Source organism: Ceratotherium simum, chromosome 9, assembly GCF_057802395.1.
Source record: "Ceratotherium simum simum isolate JZ-2026a chromosome 9, ASM5780239v1, whole genome shotgun sequence".
NCBI lineage: Eukaryota > Metazoa > Chordata > Mammalia > Perissodactyla > Rhinocerotidae > Ceratotherium > Ceratotherium simum.
Window position 1 is genome coordinate 38930977 of NC_141908.1, and position 19885 is coordinate 38950861.

The 19885-nt window shown below is 40.5% G+C and overlaps 1 protein-coding gene across 3 annotated transcripts in view; it reads right to left on the reverse strand.

Moving 5' to 3' along the window:
* ACVR1 (activin A receptor type 1) overlaps positions 1–19885 on the reverse strand; it is a 120826-nt gene that overhangs the window by 99584 nt on the left and 1357 nt on the right. The gene's annotated exons all lie outside the window — the stretch shown is intronic.

Below are 19885 nucleotides of genomic sequence, written 5' to 3' on the forward strand. Positions count from 1 at the left end.
CTGAAAAAATAGTAACTATGACCAAAGGATAAACAGAAGCTGCATTTATTACAGACAAAAAAAAAACAAACAACCAACCTTCTGACAGTCAGCGTTGTCCCAAGGCAGAGTGGACTCATAGTAGATACCACATCCCCTAATTTCAGCAAAGCCTGGGGGTTCACTCAGAGGGTACAATGCAGAGCAACTGCAGGCCCTGGATGGTTGAACTAAGTAACTCCTCCCAACCCTGTGACTCTACTACTAAGAAGAGGCCACTGAGGAAGGCATGAACACCCCTCAGACACTCACATATGGTTCCAACCTGGCACTTCAGAAACATTTAATGAACGGGAACAACTTCAGAAGAATGAGAAGAGAAAGACAGAACGTTGTTTTGAAGATGGGTAGGGGCTGAAGAGGCAGCAGCAGCAATGAATGTGGACTTGTTTATGAAATGCTTCCTCAAGAAGTGGCTTATGGAAGTTATAGGGCTCAAAACGTTTTGTTTAATGATAGGGAACATGTAAGCCTATTTCTAAGCTCAAGGGAAAAAACCAACAAAGGATAAACTGGAGAAGGTTGGGGGGAAAAGGCAGAGAGAAAAATAAAGAGCAAGACCTTGGGAGGGCCGGCCTCATGGCTTAGCGGTTAAGTGCGCGCTCCACTACTGGCGACCCAGGTTCGGATCCCGGGCACACACTGATGCACCGCTTCTCCGGCCATGCTGAGGCGGCGTCCCACATACAGCAACTAGAAGGATGTGCAACTATGACATACAATTATCTACTGGGGCTCTGGGGAGAAAAAGAGGAGGATTGGCAATAGATGTTAGCTCAGAGCCGGTCTTACTCAGCAAAAAGAGGAGGATTAGCATGGATGTTAACTCAGGGCTGATCTTCCTCACAAAAACAAACAAACAAAAAAAACCAAGACCTTGGGAAAGGAGACAACTCAACCTGAAAATATCTGGCACAGAATAAGTGCTAGATAACATGTTTAAGACACATCCTCAGGTCAGCCCCATGGCCTAGTGGTTAAGTTCAGCACGCTCTGCTTCAGTGGCCCAGGTTCGGTTCCCAGTCATGGACCCACACCACTCCTCGGCAGCCATGCTGTGGTGGCGACCCATACACAAAATAGAGGAAGACTGGCACAGATGTTAGCTCAGGGTGAATCTTCCTCACCAAAAAAAAAAAAAGACATCTCTTCACATGTACGAATAAAAGTACTTAAAATTAGTCTCTTTTAAATAGTTGCGCAAACACACACAAGATAGGTACCAATTTTACAACAAATATCACGGTCAGCCATAGTTCCATGATTCTTGAAATGGTGTTAATTCCCAGGAAATACAGCTTGCATGGAATTCCTAAAACCATCCAAATGTCGAGATTCCTTTAAAATAGTCTAAATGTCATAGTATCAATGTCATAGTATCAAAATTAGATGAATCAAGGGAGGACTGTTTAACAGATTTAACCCTCAGGCATTAGGTACTGATAATTGGGCTGTACCATGGCCTATACCAATATGCAGAATAAAAGACAGTAAAAAGACTCAAGGCATTAGTAGATTACTTTAATAAAAGATAATACGTTGAGATGTTTGACAAAGTTCTCCCATTAGACTTAGCATAGCAGTAGTGTCTTAACAATAATATCTCAAAATTGGATTTTTTTAAGTTAAAATGAATAGTTCCATGCTCAAATATTTTTCAAAACAGACTAGAGTAGCCAAATGATTGCTACTTACTTGAACTACTGTAATATCCTTCCTGTTCCTAGTATCACAATTACCCAAATAATAAATAAAATAGATTGCTCAGAATGCCATAACAAAACACCATAGGCTGGGTGACTCAAACAACAGAAATTTATTTTCTCACAGTTCTGGAGACCGGGAAGTCCAACATCAAGGTGCTGGCCAGTTCAGTTCCTGAGAAGGATTCTCTTCCTGACTTGTGGATGGCCACCATCTCACTGTGTTCACACATGGTGGAGAGAGAGACAGCAAGCTCTCTGGCGTCTCTTCTTATAAGGGCACTAATCCCATCATGAGGGCCCCTCCCTCATGACCTCATCTAAACCTAATGATCTCCCAAAGACCCCACCTCCAAATAAAATCACACTGGGGGTTCAAGTTTCAACATACGAATTTGCAGGGGACACATACAATTCAGTCCATAGCACAGATGGCTAGATAAAATTTCTTTCTTTCTTTTTTTGGTGAGGAAGATTAGCCCTGAGCTAACATCTGTTGCCAATCCTCCCATTTTTGCTGAGGAAGATTGGCCCTGGGCTAACATCCATGCCCATCTTCCTCTACTTTATATGGGATGCCGCCACAGCATGGCTTGACAAGTGGTGCATAGGTCTGCACCCGGGATCCAAACCTGCAAACCCTGGGCCACTGAAGCAGAGCCCACAAACTTAACTGCTACACCACCGGGCCGGCCCCATAGATAAAATTTTTAAAGATCATCCTCAAAACTGCTGCCAGTGATTGTTCCAAAATCCAAATCTAATCAGATCTCTTTCCTACCTAAAATTCTCTAATAACTAGCATAGTCTGGGAGTAAGATCTGAACTGCCCTGCACAGAATAAGGAGTCTTCATCATGTAGACTTCACCCACCTCTCTAGCCTTATGTCACATCAATTCCCACAGGTACCCTAAGCTATAGTTAAACTAAACTACCTGAGGTTCCCAGCATGCACCATGCTCTTCTTATGCCTTCTACCTTTATGGTGAATGTTCCCTATGCTAGAATACCCTGCCCCTACATTGCCAGGCTAATTTCCACTTATTCTTAAAGTGTGTACCTAATACCTCCTTGGGTCAGAACCTTCCCTACATCCTTGCCCCCAAAGCAGGTTAGGTGTTCCTCCTCTGGACTTGCTCCTGCGCCTTCCACACACCTCTGCGACAGACAGCACTTGCTGAGCTGTACTATAATCGCTGATTCACGTGTCTCCCTTACTAAGCTGTGAATTCTCCTGAGGCCAGGAATAGCACCTTTGGTTCCCGTGTCACCAACACATATCAGCACAGGGCCTAACACATTGTTGGTATTTTAAAAAAATTGAACAGATACAAGCATGAGTCAGACCACAAAAGAGTTTGAGAAAATTAAAAATAAAATGGAAAATTTTTTATTACTAACATTTCACATCCATCTCCCATAGACATATTTCTAGTTAATTAGAAATTTGCACAAAGTTTTGGTGATATCTCAATCACCAGCAAAATGCAACACAACACAGAAATGGCAAACACAAAATTCATAGCAGAATGTTTATCCATAAAACAAACTTTACACTCTCCCAAAGTTACAGATTAGTTTTCTGCTTTTTAACATTTTTCATAAATGCAATGAACCCCTCATTGGGTTCATTGGCCCCTCACAAAAGAAGTCTTCCCATTCAGACTCGCAGATGACACTTTTAGGTTGAACTGATTAAAGCACCTTCCCTAGAAAAACAACTTACCTGTGCCCCACTCCTCAGAAGTGCCAACTTTACAAATAAGAGTCAGGGCAAAACTGGGGGTGGTCTTGGGGAAAAGGTTTTATAAACTGTAAAGTCCACTACAAACGCCAGCGGTCATTACTGTTTGAATTATTCTTGCGGGTCGATGGGCCTTCAGCAGGAGGGTGGCTGAATTAAGAGGAGGGAAATGACTTTATGCTCTGTCTGACTCATATTTTGCCTTTTCTCCTCTTAGAGAAACAAGCTCTAATGGCACATTTTCTGATGACCAAACATTAACTCATCCGCCTAAATCTGCTCAATGACTAAAAAGTTCCTTGCTTCCTAATGAACCAGTAGCTTGAAATTTCAATGTAAATACAAGAAAGGTAGTCCAATTTTTATTCCTCTTCCTCAACCCATGGCACCCTAAAAAATAATAATTTTTTTTTTTTTGCGAGGAAGATCAGCTCTGAGATAACATCCATGCCAATCCTCCTCTTTTTTTTGCTGAGGAAGACTGGCCCTGGGCTAACATCCGTGCCAATCTTCCTCTACTTTATATGGGACGCCACCTCAGCATGACCTGACAAGCGGTGCGTTCGTGCGCGCCTGGGATCCGAACCCCGGGCCGCCAGCAGCGGAGCGCACGCACTTAACCACTACGCCACGGGGCCAGCCCCCAAAAATAATAAATTTTAATGGAGTCTAAAGTACGGATTCTTAGACGTGACTCTACAAAAGAGATTATACACTACCAGCCCTTAGTAGAGGTAGACAAAAAGTACTACAGTGTGCTTTGTCCCGTGGCTATAATTAAGGTTGAAAAAGGCCTTCAGTTTTCCCCTCCGAGACATCATCAGATTTGAATTGCTCCTCTCTCATCCTCATCCCTTCCGTGTGCTCTTTTAAAAGTGCCTCCACATCCCTGCAGCTTCCCGAGCAACTCCTTCCTGCTTTCAACTTTGCACCACTCACTCAAAACCTCTCATCTCGTGTCCTAAAACTTGCTGATTCCATTTCTTTATTCTCTTTCCTCATTCCGCCTCCCCAAATCCTAACACCGTATCTTTAATGATTCATGGGAAAGATCATTTAAAAAAAAAACAAAATGACAGTGGTCCATTGTGATAAAATGGAGAGTGTGTAACAGAAAATCACATCTCCCTTGATTCAAAATAACAAGTATTTATTGAGTGGCCATTGTGTAGGGGTTACAAAACAAGATCAGCTTCATTGGACTGTGAACTTTGTGAGAGGGCTGAGGCATCTTCATGTCCCTCCACACCGCTCATCAGAGTATCTCACACACAGAGGAGGGCTCCTCTGAAGCTCAGAGGGGTTTGAGCTTCTTCCACTGTGGATTACTTCCGGTATTAAAATATGAAGAAATGCCAAAACAGAGCGACAAAACTGCATATGTTTTAAATATTTACAAAACATGCCAGGCAATATTATGGGGCTGGTCTCAAGAAAATTACATGGTCTAGTAATGAGACACAGGTTCAAAGCTGTATGATCCATGCTGCCTTCTTTCAATCCTGTTGGTATATTTCTGGAGCCCTGTCATTCAAAAGTAATGTCAAGACCAATGTGAAGCCCCTTATAAGTAGGAAGCTGGGGGAAAGGGCCTTCCTGCCCACCACCACCTCCCAAGGTCTCAATATAGCAGTGGGTAAAGGAATCAATAAACAACTCACCAGTAAACATATGGTCTCTGCCCTCAAGGAATTTACAAACTAATTGGAAAAAAATGGGCACACTCTCCAGCCCCACCCCTTCCTGAATATAATGGAAGAAATATTGAGCCAGGAGACCAGGATTCCATCCTGGGTCCATCACTAAGTCATTAATCACAGACAAGTCCTCCTCAATCTATTTAAACTTCAGAGTTGTTTTTTTTTCCTGTAAAATGGAATAATACTATTTTCGGCCCTACCTCCTGTACAAAGGTTATGAAGAGGCACACATAAGATACGGTGCTGCTTTGATAAACTGCAGAGCCCTCCACAAATGTGAGCTACATAGGAACAAAGGTTGAATATTTAATCACATGCTGCCTTATCATCACCATAAAAAAATTTTTAATGACATTTATAAATATACATATAAATTCAGAACTTGACATTGCTGTGTCCAGGGAATAATTAGAGAAGAAGGGTAGGAAAGGTGAGTGGCTAGGATTTGAAAGTAGAGCAATTTTATGGAGCCCCAGAGGGCTCTGGCAGTTTTTCTGAGAATATTTGAATATTCCTTGTAATCTTTATTCTGTGTTGAAATAACTTCCATGAGTAACCAAAAGATGACTACTCCTCAAACAAACCCGGATTTATTCCCTAAGGTGCCATGCTATCCCAGGCTTTTTCTTCAGTTAAAACTTCTAGAAAGAGTCACTTGCTCCAGCAAGTCTTCTCCCTCTCAACCCACTATAATCTCGTTTCCTCCCTCATGCTAAATTTACACAAACATGACTAATGACGTCCTAAATTACCAAAACAAACTGCCCTCTAGAACTCGTATCTCTTTGGTTCACAGGACTACCACTGGCTCCTCCGGGTAAGTGAAGATACACTCTCCTTAGCGTCCCTCCTACTCCTCGTGCTATTCCCAGACTCTTCTCTCAGGGTCCTTCTTCCCCACTCACCCCATGGACCCTCTCAACCCTTCTCCCCAGGCAATCTGATTCCCACCTTGAACTTCATTGCCACCTGGTCCTGGAGAGGCTCTCATCTGTCTCCAGCCCAGCCCTTTCTTCTGAGCTATTAACTCTTTTCTTCTGATTACCCATCGGACAGCTCCATCTGGTTGTCCCAAGGCCTCCCAAACAGGACTTGTCAAATTGAACCTGTCACCTTCCTGCATTCCCCACTCCTCCTTATTCTGTTATGTGATCACCATCTACCTCCACAAGCTCCCTGAGATGCTCCTCCTTCTACCCAACCCCATCTATCAGATTAGTTACCACATCTCATCAGCTCAACCTCCTCAACAGCTCTGAAATCTCCACCATCCTCTCCAGCCACATGTCACTATTTCTTGGCCAGATGGCCTGCTCCCCCGCCTCCACACAAGTGGATTCCAAAGTGTGGACCATGTACTACTGGTGGTCCCCCAACATGATGCTAGGTGGTTCTTAACCTTTTTTGTTTAATGGTTACCATCTTTTCTATTACGTATTAAAATAAATTCTTAAGATGCAAATCAAGACCGCACTTCTACAGGTATAACTGCTTTGAACAAACTTCCATGCATGTTAGAATAACCTGGGGACCTTTAAAAATTCCATCGCCTGGGGTACATCCCAGACCAATTAACTCACAACCTGGTAGGGTGGGAACGGGCATCAGGCTTGGAAGCGCCCCAGGTGCTTTCAATGTGTAGACAAATTTGGGAATGACTCCATTAGAACGAGCCAGAAACAGGCATTTAAGGCTGAGCTCATCTAAAGAAAATGAAGTAATTAGTCAAAGGTATGGTAAACAGATAGGAAGGCTGCCCAACTCATCCTGGTTTGCCCAGGACTTGAGCACTGAAAGTCAGCATCCCGGGAAAGCCCTCCATCCCAGGCAAACTGGGACAGTTGGTCACCCACTCAGATAAGGCAGTACCTGAAGTTGGGAATAAGTGCTAGCATTTACCAAAATGTGTTCAGCGAAAAGCTAGCCACTCTCCCTGAGGTGTTAACAGCTGTGCAGCTACAAAGGGTTCCACTGTGGAATACACGTGAAAGACCCCAGGGATATCCCAGAATAAATGATTAAGTTAATGGTTTTCCTCAATGGCAGCTTCTCAGAACTTTTAATGTACTATGGTAATTTACATCGTCTGAGAGAAGGATATGATATCCTGCATTTCTCAAACTTATTTGAGGACCTTTTTGTGTGGAGCAGTTTCTCACTGAGGGTTCAAGAAACTTCTTGTTAAATGTTGCCTCACTTGTACTTACAGACAATTTTGGGAAAATATAAATCTGATAATGTTACTTCTTCATTATCAATCCCATGCTTTAAAAAAAAAGTCCAAACTCCTTAGAAGGTGGTCTGTCTCCTTTCCCAGCTCTCCCATCTTTCACCCCTGTGTTCTAGTGCAATCTTTCTCAAACTTTTAAAAGCATTCAAATCACTTGGAGATACTGTTGCAATGATGATTCTGATCCAGTAGGATTGGGGTGGGCCTGAGACTCTGCATTTCTAGTGGTGCTCACTCCCATATGATGCCATTACTGCTGATCCAAGGACCATGGGGTTTTGAGCAGCAGGGCTCTGGCCACATTCAGTTCTAAAGGATGCTGTCTTTCCTGTAAGCCTCTGTGCTTCAAAGGCCCTTTTCCCAACTGGTAACTTCCTACCCAATCTTCAAGATGCCCGAGAGCATCAATCCCCTGAGAAGATGACCTCTGATGCCCTCTCAAACAGAACTGCACATCCCAACTTTATCTTATGTTTAGAGCTCCATTCTGATGCTTCGCTCTGCTGTAGCTCGGCTATTTATTTTGCTGCCTCTCCCAAGCTAAGCTCTCTGACAGCCTCTTTGTCTCCATGTGCCCAGTGCCTGACACATAGTAGCTACTCAACAAATCTTTAAAGAAAGGAAGGAGTGGCCACTCAAAGGAGATAATATATGAACTTGGTCCAGACAGACTTTCAGAAAATTAGGTTATTATGCAGTATCAAGTTTGGAGTTTTGTGGCTGGGACCTTCAGCAAGAGAAACAAGCAGAATCTAGGTTATCATTGCAGATAGTCAAACCACAAAGAAATATCATCATCTATTTCCTTATACTATACAAAACATAAAATTCCAAGTTTTCTTGAAATGAAAACTAAATCCAGATAATCTTCTGATTAACATTTAACAGACTAAAATCACCAGGCACAGTGGAAAATGAAACACCATTTGACCTCTAAATCTGTGTTCATCTACTTTACAGAGAATCCTTCTGACAATTCTAAGTTTAAACAAACCTTTGTGAAAAGAGTACTCCAGTAGGTTTAATGTAGTCACGGCTGTCAAAATCACGGGCAATGTATCACACTTAAGAGAGCATTTGAAGATGTGTCAATAATTATAATTAGACACTTGTACCAGATCTAATATACTTGCACTACCCTTTAACTTCAACTGATGTGAAATTAAAACCAGTTTCTTAAAAGTGCAATTCTCAGATCATAATTTAATTCTAAAGTAGATATAAAACCTGTCACACTACAGAGATATAATACATTTCACTCAAGAAGAGAAAAGGCCACAGTATTGTAATACATCATTTTAGGTGAGGTGACCACCTTTAATGCTGAAAGGGTAAAATATATTATCAAGGTAACATAATCTTCCAATATTTACTTCACTCGTTTGTATTTAAAGAATTTCTCTTCAAAATTATGTACAACCCACAGCCCAGAGACAGTAACTATTCATATTTCAGTTTATTTCCTCCCAGTCTTTTTTTCTCCATACCCACATGTACATAACTACAAATCTGGAATTGTACTATGTTTTATGTTTGTTTATATTTATGGAATTGTACACAATTTATGTGTATGGAATTGTACTGTTGTACAGTACTGTTTTTTCTACTTAATGTTGTTTTGTATACTCTCCATGGTCATTCTATTCATTCCAAAAATTTCTGCCTGCCTACTATGGATAAAGCAGTACATTGGGCACAGGATACACACACACACACAGAGTACAGACAGACATAGTCCCTGTTCTTGGTATTCACCCCACAGATATACTGGTAGTATATATATATGTTACTAAATGCAAGATACAGAAAAGAAGGATCTAATTAGATGTAATAGCTAACAAAAGCCTCTTTGAGAAGATAACTGTTAAGGTGAGATCTGTCCCTGAAAATTCATCTAAAATAATATTTTTAGTGATTACATAATATTCCATTTTATGAATATCTGTGTGTTTATATATAGGTTATTGTAGAACATCTGTTTCCATTTTTTCTTTTCTTTTTTTTTTTTGCTGCTCTACAACTAGATGAATAAATGTGTGTTCTTAAAGAGCTTTAGTAAGTGATTTTTTTTTTTTTTTTTGAGAAAGCAAGGGCTCAAAGTCTTTTCCAGGAAAATTACATTTATATTAGCAGCCCAAAATTTCCAAGTCTTTCAAATGAAAAATTCAAGCATGTTGCTTAATTTAGGGGGCGCCAATTTTAAGGGAAAAAAATGCAGCACAGGGAATCAACATGAATTTTATACTAAATTTTATTTACTGGGGTTTGAATTTTTAAATACATCTAATTTGGTAACCACCAGGAAATCCAACCATCTTATTAAACTATACCCAGCTAAATACCTCAAAATTTCCAATAACCTCTATCTTACCTTCTTCATATTACAAAATACTTTGAAAGATCAAAAGATGAATGTTCTGGTCTGCTCCAAAGTCATAAATAAAAATTGGCTGTTTCTTAAAGACTATCATATGCCTATTGCTTTTCTTAAAGCTATTATAAAAATAAAACTTTTTCCCTAAATCTAAAAATCCATTGCCTCTATTCTTGATCAATAATAAAAAGCTGACTATATGAGTTTCTTGGTCACTAAATGCCTATTTACCACTCACCATATTCAAAAGAAAAAAAAAGGTAATCAGCCATATAAGCCTTGCTTTTAACATAAAGCGCAAACCAGACACAGAGCTTTAAAACAATCAGAGTAAAGCTGTGGTTAGCAAGGCTTCCAAAGCCCAGGGTTCCTCACAGACTCAACCTTACACAGGGGGAAAAAAAAATCATCAAGCTCCATTTACTGGAAGGACCAAAAAAGGAGGGAGACCAAATCAACAAATTACCAAACTTTAGAAACAGCTGAGTCTATGCCCTTCTCGACAGATGAGGAAAGAAAACCACCACAAAGAAAAAGGTTAAGAAAGTGATTTTCTTGGGCCACAAAACTGGTTGACACCAGAGAACAGACTAGTGCTTGGGTCTTCTGGGTTGCCTTCTCATTTCCATCATGACACACTGCTTCACTAGTACAACTCAAAAACCCAATTCATGGTACAACCTATGCTATCATTTAAAATGTAAAAAACCCTTTGATTCAGTAACTCCAACTCTTGATATTCACCTCCAGATATAGAGAAGATAGATAGATCTACTTATATATCTATATATAAATCAATAAGTTGATATGGTATATATATGTATATATGTAAAGTATATATGTAAAGATGCCACTGCAACACTGTAACACATAATGTTACCTAAAATAACAAGTAAAAGACTGGTTAAATAAATTATGATACAGCCACACAATGGAATATCTTTCCAAAGAATGAGGAAACTGTTTATGCTGATAGGAAAAAATTTCCAAGATAAAATTGTTAAGTGAACAAAGCCAGGTACAGAACTGAAATGTGCACAATATGATACAATATATATAGGAAAAACACATTAGTATATGTTTATAAATGAAAAGACTACCTCTGGAAGGATATACAATTAGTTTTCATGATGGTTTTTCTCCAGGAAGGGAAAGTAGAAGGCTGGAGGACGAAAGTTACCTTTATCTACATACACTTCCTATACTTCAAATCTTGTATTGAGCGCACATAACATAAATATTGTTTCTAAACATAAAATATCGTAACGAATAAAAATATGATTTTTAAGAAAAAATTTACAAGAACCCATATTAACATGCACATGTAATAAAATAAAGCTATCTATGAATTAGAAATAAAAACACCAATTTGAATTTTTTTTTTTTTTTAAAGAGTCATATGGTCCAAAAAGATATGGAAATATCCAAGACAAATGTCTCTATGAGAACAAAAGAAATGCCCTCCTGGAAGATTTCCATGCTCAATACCCACATCTAAGAAAGATTCACTCCACCTATGCTTAGAATGTTCTAAAACAATAAGACCTTTAGGGATCAAAAGGGAACCAACTGGGAGAAATAGAGCAGCTGAGATGGACCTACCTGATTAAGTAACAAGGAGTTGGAGGGACTCCTAAACAAACAAGCCAAGATAAGAAAAAAAAAAAAATTCATCTGAATTTGAAAAAGACATTCCATTCTAAACTGGCTAAAGACAAGAATAAATCCCAAGCACATTCTCTTCTGGCATTTTTTTCCCCATCTCAGGGCTACAGCAAATACTTTTTCTATCACCTGTGAAATAAAAAATGTCATCATTGGACTCCCTTTCACCTAAATAAGGCTCAGCAAAATAGGCATAAACATAAGCTACAGGTGTCACCCATCAAACAGTATATCTGCCTTTGATTCTATGAGCAGATGTTTATTGGTTCCCATATTCAAAAGCTGACGACTGTTATTGTACTCCTTTATGAGGATAAACGTTTGATTTATTTGCAAGATAGCACACTTGACCCAAAAAGGTCAATAAGAGACTTTGATTGTTTGTAGCTGGTTTATTTTATCATTCAGACCCTAGCCCACTTCTTCCCATTTCCAAGAGACTTCTCCCCCAGATCCAAATGCCCCAGGATGGCACTTCCATCCTCTCGCAATCGCCAACACAAAGCCACAGCTCCAAGCCCTTATCTCCAGGGTTCCAGGCCATATTTCCAGCTCCTCATTAGATTCAGGTAAGCCCTCTTCTACGTCCTGTTCCACCAGAACCTCAACCTCAATACCATGCCCCATGCCAAACCAGCTCCTCCTAACAACCCTCCGTTTTCTTTTAAGATCAACAACATTCTCCCAGTCATCCAAGTTCCAAAAGTCAGATATGTTTGCACACCACCCATCCCTCCCTCTCTTCACAAAAATGATTTATTCACCCTACGGCTTCTCCAGCCCACAGCCAAAACCCTAACCCCACCTACTGTCACTTCCCCTTAGCTGCTGGACATCTACCCTCACCACTAGACTCATCTGTGGCCAACAGAAGGCTATATAACAGGGGTCTCAAACTCATATGCCTATAGGGACAATGTAGTTAGCACAGAGGAGTAAGGCAGGCTGTAAGTATAAAGGAATAAGCAAAGAATAAATAGCAACTGATGCTGGGCCTCAGTGTCTGGGAGGAAACAGGATGAGCTGGGTCTGTGTCAAACACAGCACCCATGGCCCCTCAGACACAATCACCAGGAGCTCTGGCACATTCCTGCAGGAATATGGGCCTTCTGCTGCCAGAGCTTTCAATTTTGCAGGAGCAGGTGGAAATTTGGACATTTAATGGGAAACTTCTCCATATTTAAATGATGGCAACAATTTAAAAACAAAAAGTTTTAAATATGATGTCAAACAGGACACAACTCTGAGGTATATTCAGTCCAGGGACTACCAGTTTTCAACCTCTGCCATAGACCATGGTGACTTGGGAACGTACAGCCTGGATTAAAGTTCAGAAGTGAGACCTTGGACATTTTCCATCAGCCCTCTGGGTCTCAGTTTCTCCTTCTGTAAAATTGGGATAATAAGAGTAGGTACCTCACAGAGTGGGTGTGAGCATTACATGAAAGAATGCAGGTAAGGGGCCTCACCAGGGCCTCCTTTATATGTATTATTATCTAAATCTCCCTTTTTAAGCTTTCTTCTACAGTGCTCACCTTAATGTACTCTGTATAGTCAAGTCACATCACAAAGAGCTTTTAACTTCCAGGAGTTACCATATATGCTTAGCAAAAAAAATAAACAAGGTGACAGAGGGCGTGCAATATAACCATTTACATAGTACTGGCCATTCTACTCACTACACTTTGGCCTTGGAATTAGTGCAAAACCAGAGACATGAATCTGTTGTTCCTTTCAGTGGTCTCAGGTCTTGGTGTCTCTCCGAGAAGCTACACTTCAAGGATTGAGTCTGATTCTAGTGATTAAAAAAAAGTGTAACTATGTTTTGTACAACTTGGCTCTTACACAAAAGCCAACTAGCTCATATTTACTTGCCTCATTCCCTGGTTTTGAAATGCTGCCTGTTCTACAACCTACACACATATAGATACCTCTCAAAATGATAACATCAAAATGGTACCTCTTTCCAAGGCCAGCCAAACAGCCACTTCCTCAAAGGTGTTGGTTGATCCCTATCCCTCAGTATCTTGTGACCAAGTTCCTGGCTGTTCTGCCATTTATAGTAAGATATGTAAATCTTCAATCCCTTACTGAAGTGCACCTTAAGATCAACTTGGTTTTACCGAACTTTCCATGCCCAGCCCCAAGTACAGGAAGACTTGACAAACGCTTAATAAACAAAGGATGAAGAAGAGGGGAAAAGATGAAGCGGCAGCAGCAAGGCAGGGAAATTTCAACAATAAGGACAATGACAATGATGACTGCTGCCACCAATTAAGCTCTTAATTTATGTCCCCTACTAACCTTGTTTTGTGTTTCTGAACAATAAACGTATAGGGTCATCTTCCTCACTTCTCTCCCATCCTTTTGGTGCACGTGACCTGCACAGGGACTCCTGCTGTCCCCTTTTTACTAAAAGTCACCATCCCATTCAAATATAATCTAAATAAACAGGGAGCTAAGTGGCTCCTGTCACCATTTAAATTAATTAGCCCCACCTTTGATGCTGATTAGGATCAAGATGATGATGCACTCTTGGAGTTGGTCCAAAGCACATATTAGTCACTTTAATCTGATTTGGAGAAACAGCAAAGACCCCCTACACAGAGAAAACAATGGAGTAGGGGGATGGTGGGGAAGCAGAGGGCTGTGGACCATCTGTAGAATGACTGAGACTCATACAAAAAGAAAAACAAAATTCTCATCCAGATTAGCAACTGTTCAATAAAAAAATTAAGGCTGATTTCCAGAATACCTAGAATAGTTTTTTTCAAACTGCTGGTTAGAACCCATTAGCAAGTTGTGAAATCAATCTAGTAGATAGAGACCAGAATTTGTTTTTAGTAAAAATTGAATAGACATTAGGAAGCACTGCAATATTGTTTTGTAAAATTTTTATTTCAGTTTTACTTTTAATATGCATGTATGTATGTGTGTTTATTCAGTCATGATGTAAAATGAATTGCCGAGAATCAAAAATGTTTTTAAAACACTGAAATGGAACATTTATGTTTATATCATCTCTGGGGACCGAGATTTTCCATTTTTCACTAGGCCATACTCATAAAGTAAGAGAATATTTGTTCTTGCCACCTGTTGTGCACAAGAGTTCTGTTCTTCAAGTTCAAAAAATCATAAAAAATATCATTTGGCACACTAGTCCCTTACCATTTTCCTTATTCCCAAAAAGGAAGGGAAGGGTCACTCTAGATAACCACCTACACTTTTTCTCCCTACTGGTTGTTCCTACGTATATTTCTATCTTGCCTAAGTCCCTGACATCAAGTTACAAGGCCATAAGCTCCAGCTCTCTTGGTGGTATTTGCTTATAAGCGTTAACCTACCACTTAAGAGGGACCAAGCACACTATATTTTCACCCGGAGTGAAACACCACTCATCAATAGTTACAATGGTGCAAGAATCAGAATTTGGTTTAAAATATCTCCTCAATCCATTCCCTCTGCATTAGAAATGCTTTTTCTCAAGTTCTTTTTATCACACCTTTTTCTCAGTATCCCCTCTCCACCCTCCAAGTATCACCCACATCTAATAGCCAGCTTTGTCCAAGACCACCCCTACCTTCCTTTACCTCCTCTGTACATTTCCTTTACCTCCTCCATACCAAACTCAAGGTTATTTTTTATTAGTTCAATTAACAATTCTTCCATAATTGGCTAAAAAAGAAAAAGACACAAAAACTAGAGCAATCTTTACTTTCAATGGCATCCGTGCTGCATGGTGGCTAGCAAAGGCCCTTCCTGGCTCTCATAGATGAGGAAGGCACCCTGCCATCAAGTATTCAAGCGGAAAAGGGCTACGTGGTGTGCCCACTCAAATCAGCCCTTAAAAGCTATCAAAAGAGGAGTTTACTTTGGATTCCATCCATTTTCCAAAGAGGTCATCCACATTCCACCTCTCACATGAGCGCTGCCTACCACACTGTTTTCACTGTCAACTGTCTGAAAATATACGCAACAAGAGAAAGTCAGGATAAAGGAGTCAATTCACCAAGTGTTTGAGTCCCAGCCATCCACGCACTACCGCAGGATTCTTTGCTCTGCGGGATACAAAACATTAGTTGAGATATTCTTCCCCCAAAAGGAGGTGTCACCCTTAAATCCAAAAACAATCAAAAAAGGAAACATACCAGAAAGAATACAATAGATGCTTGTTGAATTCACTAAGTTACAAATCAAGCATACAAAAAGGGGTATCAAAAATAGTTCCTTCTACCTTGAGTGTCTTTCATTCCTGCTTCCCAAACTCATACTTAAGGACGGACCACTGTGTCTGGTGTCGTCATCTCTGACTCTGCCTCCCTGTTTGCCTGGAGTACTGGGTGCGTTTGCTCCCCTAATGTGCAATCATCCATTCATTCTCTCAGCAATTAAAAAACGATTTATTGACTGTGTGGTCTGGGCCAAGCATTGTGTTAGGTGGGAAAGATACACAAAAGATGAATAAGACACAGTCCTTGCCCTCAAGAAGCCCAGTGAGAGAATTTGAAAGGTTTTAAATGGGTGAAGGAGAATGAATTGTGTCAAACAAATAAATGGAGGAATGAATAACTTGAAGTCCTTGCTCTCAGAGAGATCAATCAAGTCCCAGAATGAGTAGTCAAGATGATAAAACACTAGGAGAACGTCAAAAGGCAAAATCTGGGAAGCATTTTTGCTTGCAATGAGGTTACTCTGAGCTCTGAAAGATTTGGCTCTCCCCAAAAGTAGGGGAAGGGCAACACAAAGGGACAGAACCACTAAGTATTGGCCTTATGGTGAGAGACAGCCAAACTCTTGGAGACCATCAGCACACCTATGCTAAACTAGACCCCTGACCTGGCCCCAATCCTCCATAAAGCAACCTTCACCTACTGCATGAACCTCCATGAAATGTGGCAAGACTAAAATTGAAAGCCACTTTCCCAGTCACAGAAATAAAGGCCAAATACCCAGAGCAAACAATGAAGCAACCCTAATGGGCAAAGTGGAATGCTGGTCAAAGACTGAAACCCAAAAATCAAACAACTGAGTGGTGGTGGCTCTGGAAAACAAAGCTCTCATGGATCATAGAAGAGTCTTTAGACATATAAGCAAGCTCAGATTTCTAGAAATGCATATAAGAGCACAGGAGTATTATTCGACTTGTGCAGTCGGTTTGAATGTTGGGGGCAAAGGGGAATATTTGTTTTAACTTCGAACGGGAAGCTGCTGGGTTTCTGAGTTAATTCTGAGAGCATAAGTTCAAGCAAAACTACCTCCCGTCTGAACCAAAGGCCATGATGTGCCAACCACACCAACTTGAAGCTCTTTCAAAAGGAGTCTTTACTTTAAATGCCCTTTCCAACAGACAAATCCTGGTTTGGAATTTCTGATTTTTAAACTAGCATGGCAAGCAAGAGCAGTCTACAGGCAACTGCTAAAAAAGAAGAGGTAAACCTTCCACTTGGTTCTTCTGAGAGCTGAAATTGGCCACAGAAAGAAACACAAAGTTTTCACTCCAAGAGATCAAAGAAGGCATTTTGTACCAGGAAATCCAATTCAAATCCTCATTTCTAAGAATAAAGCCACAGTGCCCAATACTTCCTTGGGAAAATAAAACAAGAAACTATGTGGACTCCAATTAAAATCTCTGATGGCTTTATTTGCCAGCCTTGCCAGTTTAATGCTGTTAACATTTTACCCAGGCATTGCTTTTACTTAAATACTGACTTCCCGGTCTGAACAGTCACACTTACCACTGGGTAAAAATGAAAGCTTTTTAACACTTCGTGACAGCACTCTCTGCCCTATCCTGAGCACTAGATGTACAAGACAAGGTGATGCTGAAAAGTGCCAGCTTCAGCCCAGCCTGTGTCTCCCACAACCAGTCAGGAGAAACCACGCTGCAGCCCATGCTATTATTTTAGTTGCAATATTGGAAATGAGAGTGGAAGCAGGAGAAAGTAGAGGAGGGGACATACCTCAATCTATTCAGGTATGACAACAATCAGCTTGCTTTAAAATTATCACCTGGGGTCTTGCCAATCAGCCAATAGTTCTTGTGTGCCTACTTCACACAGGCACTAAGCGAAGTCTATCGTTAGAATAGTGCAATGAAATATTCCCCAAGTAACCATTATGTGAATGGTTATGTGTTTAATTTTCTTTATCTTTTTACAAAAAATATGTATCGTGAATGTAGGTTATCAAGTATAAAAATAAAATCCGCACCCATGAACCCATCACTCAATCCAAAAACCAGAATATCACCAATACTGTATCATCTACCTACCTCCTCCACCCTTATCCCCAGGTCCCTGCAATACACACATACCTCCAACCCAGGCAGTCATTATCATGAATTTGGGGGTTCAATGTAAGTATGAATGCATCTTAATGATTGCCTCCTATTCCTAACAACTGAGTTGGCTTTCCAAATATGACAATGATATATTGTTTCCTCTTTAGAGATGATGTCTTTAAGTTTTCATTTTTTAAAGGTGAATTGTTGCTTTAAAGAAAAATACTTAATAATTAATAGACTAAGTGAGACTCAGCTATGGTAAACTTATGAGGACAGCATATGAATGAAGGAAACTTGGCAAACACTGGTGAAAGTGGCCGAGAACAAAGGTCCTGGAGTCCCACAAACTCCTGGTTCAAATCCCCACACCACCACCGACTAGCAAATCACTTAATGTTGCCAAGCCTCAATTTCTTACTGGAAAAGAGTGAAATAAGAAAACATACAGTTGTTATGAAAATGCAATGACAAAGTGTGTATAAAGAGCTGAGCACAGTGCCTGGCACATATCCAGTGGCCCCCTCCCCAAATCGCGTCTGTCATTAAATCCACTCAAAACATATCAAAGGCTTTTGCACCATCAATAGTTTACTTCTCCCTAATTTCTAACAAGTTGTGAGTTAGATCTCTTCACGTAAAAATAAATCAAGATGCAGAGATCCAACAGCAGAAAAAGCACAGAGGACAGTTTCCAGTCCCAGCTCTTGTTCGCCTAAAGTACCGTCTATACGCATGGATTCCACCTACACCTCATGACCTTGAACAGCAGGATCATTTTTCAAATCCATTTCTGTCCTGTCCCTCCCTCCCTCAGAAGGCTGGACTATTCAATCCAGCCTTTCCTAGAAGCCTATCATGATCATCACAGGACTAGTTCAGTGCAATCTAGGGTAAGACAGAGGCATAGTCTCTATTTACTGATTCAATCACGGTTATCTGTTCCGCGAATAGTGGCAGAAAATTTGGTAAATCACTACACTGAAAAAAAATCATTACAATGCTATTAACGGAATTAGGTTCCTCACTGCTGAAATTAATTAATTACATTCCTGAATATGGCACACTACCCCATCTTTACTCTGCATCCCTAATATTCTATTAAATTACTCAGACATAACAAGAAACTCATTCGGACTCAAACGATCCCTCTCTTCCAAGGTACAAAAGTTGTAAAGCTACTACCTAAATCAAGTTTTATTTAAAACCACTCTCTCCATTTCAAGTAAAACTCACCCATACTGCTGGAAAAGGAGAGCATGAACCCAGTCTATACCCAGCTCAGCCGTTGATTTTTGTCATCTATCCAGAATTTATTGCAACATCATTCACCACCTTTGAGTATTTCTACGAGGAGTGACAGTAGACAGTAGAAATGCTATTCCAACACACAATCCCATCAATTTAAGGCCTACACATTTCAGCTTCAAAAGACTTCCGTTTTTTAATTCCAGGACGGAAAACAAAAACAACTGAATCACAAAAAAAGTGATTTGGTCTTAGAAGCCGGATGATCTAAGTCCTGTCCAGGCATAAGATAACCTCCTGACCCCTGCGTCCCTATCAGTGAAATGAGTATTTCATACTCAAGCATATTGTAAAGCTGGATGGCAAAGCCAGTGTCTGAGGTCAGCAGAAGTCTAGTGTCTGCTGGCTGCCCAAGTCCGGGCCCCTGGCCAGCCACCCACCTCCAGAGACAAGTGCCAGGACATACTATAGTGTTTCCATTTAAGGCCTGCCACTTGGATCAGCCCATCTCTGAAATTTCTTAACATCACCTTTCCAGGAAGACTCTTTTTGGGGGAAAAGGGAGGTGGTGTCTATTTTTTGCCACCGCCTTCCCTTGGGCTGTCAGAGCAGTCTGCATCTCTGGGACAGCCGTCTTTAAAACCACTGGGTTATGTCTATGTCTCAATTCGAGGGCCTCTTTTCAAAAATATACAAAATATGTATGAGATGAGTCCTTTTTCTCATAATCTAACTGCCACCACACACACCTCAAAAAAGAAAGAAAAGAAAGCCCAATAAAATTAACAAATCCATTGTATTATTTTGCCACATCTCTCCAAAAGACAAATTAAGCACAACTTTTTATCCAAGACTTTTCTTCTACTACTAAGCGGAATGTTTTCTTCCCTAAGTAGCTTCC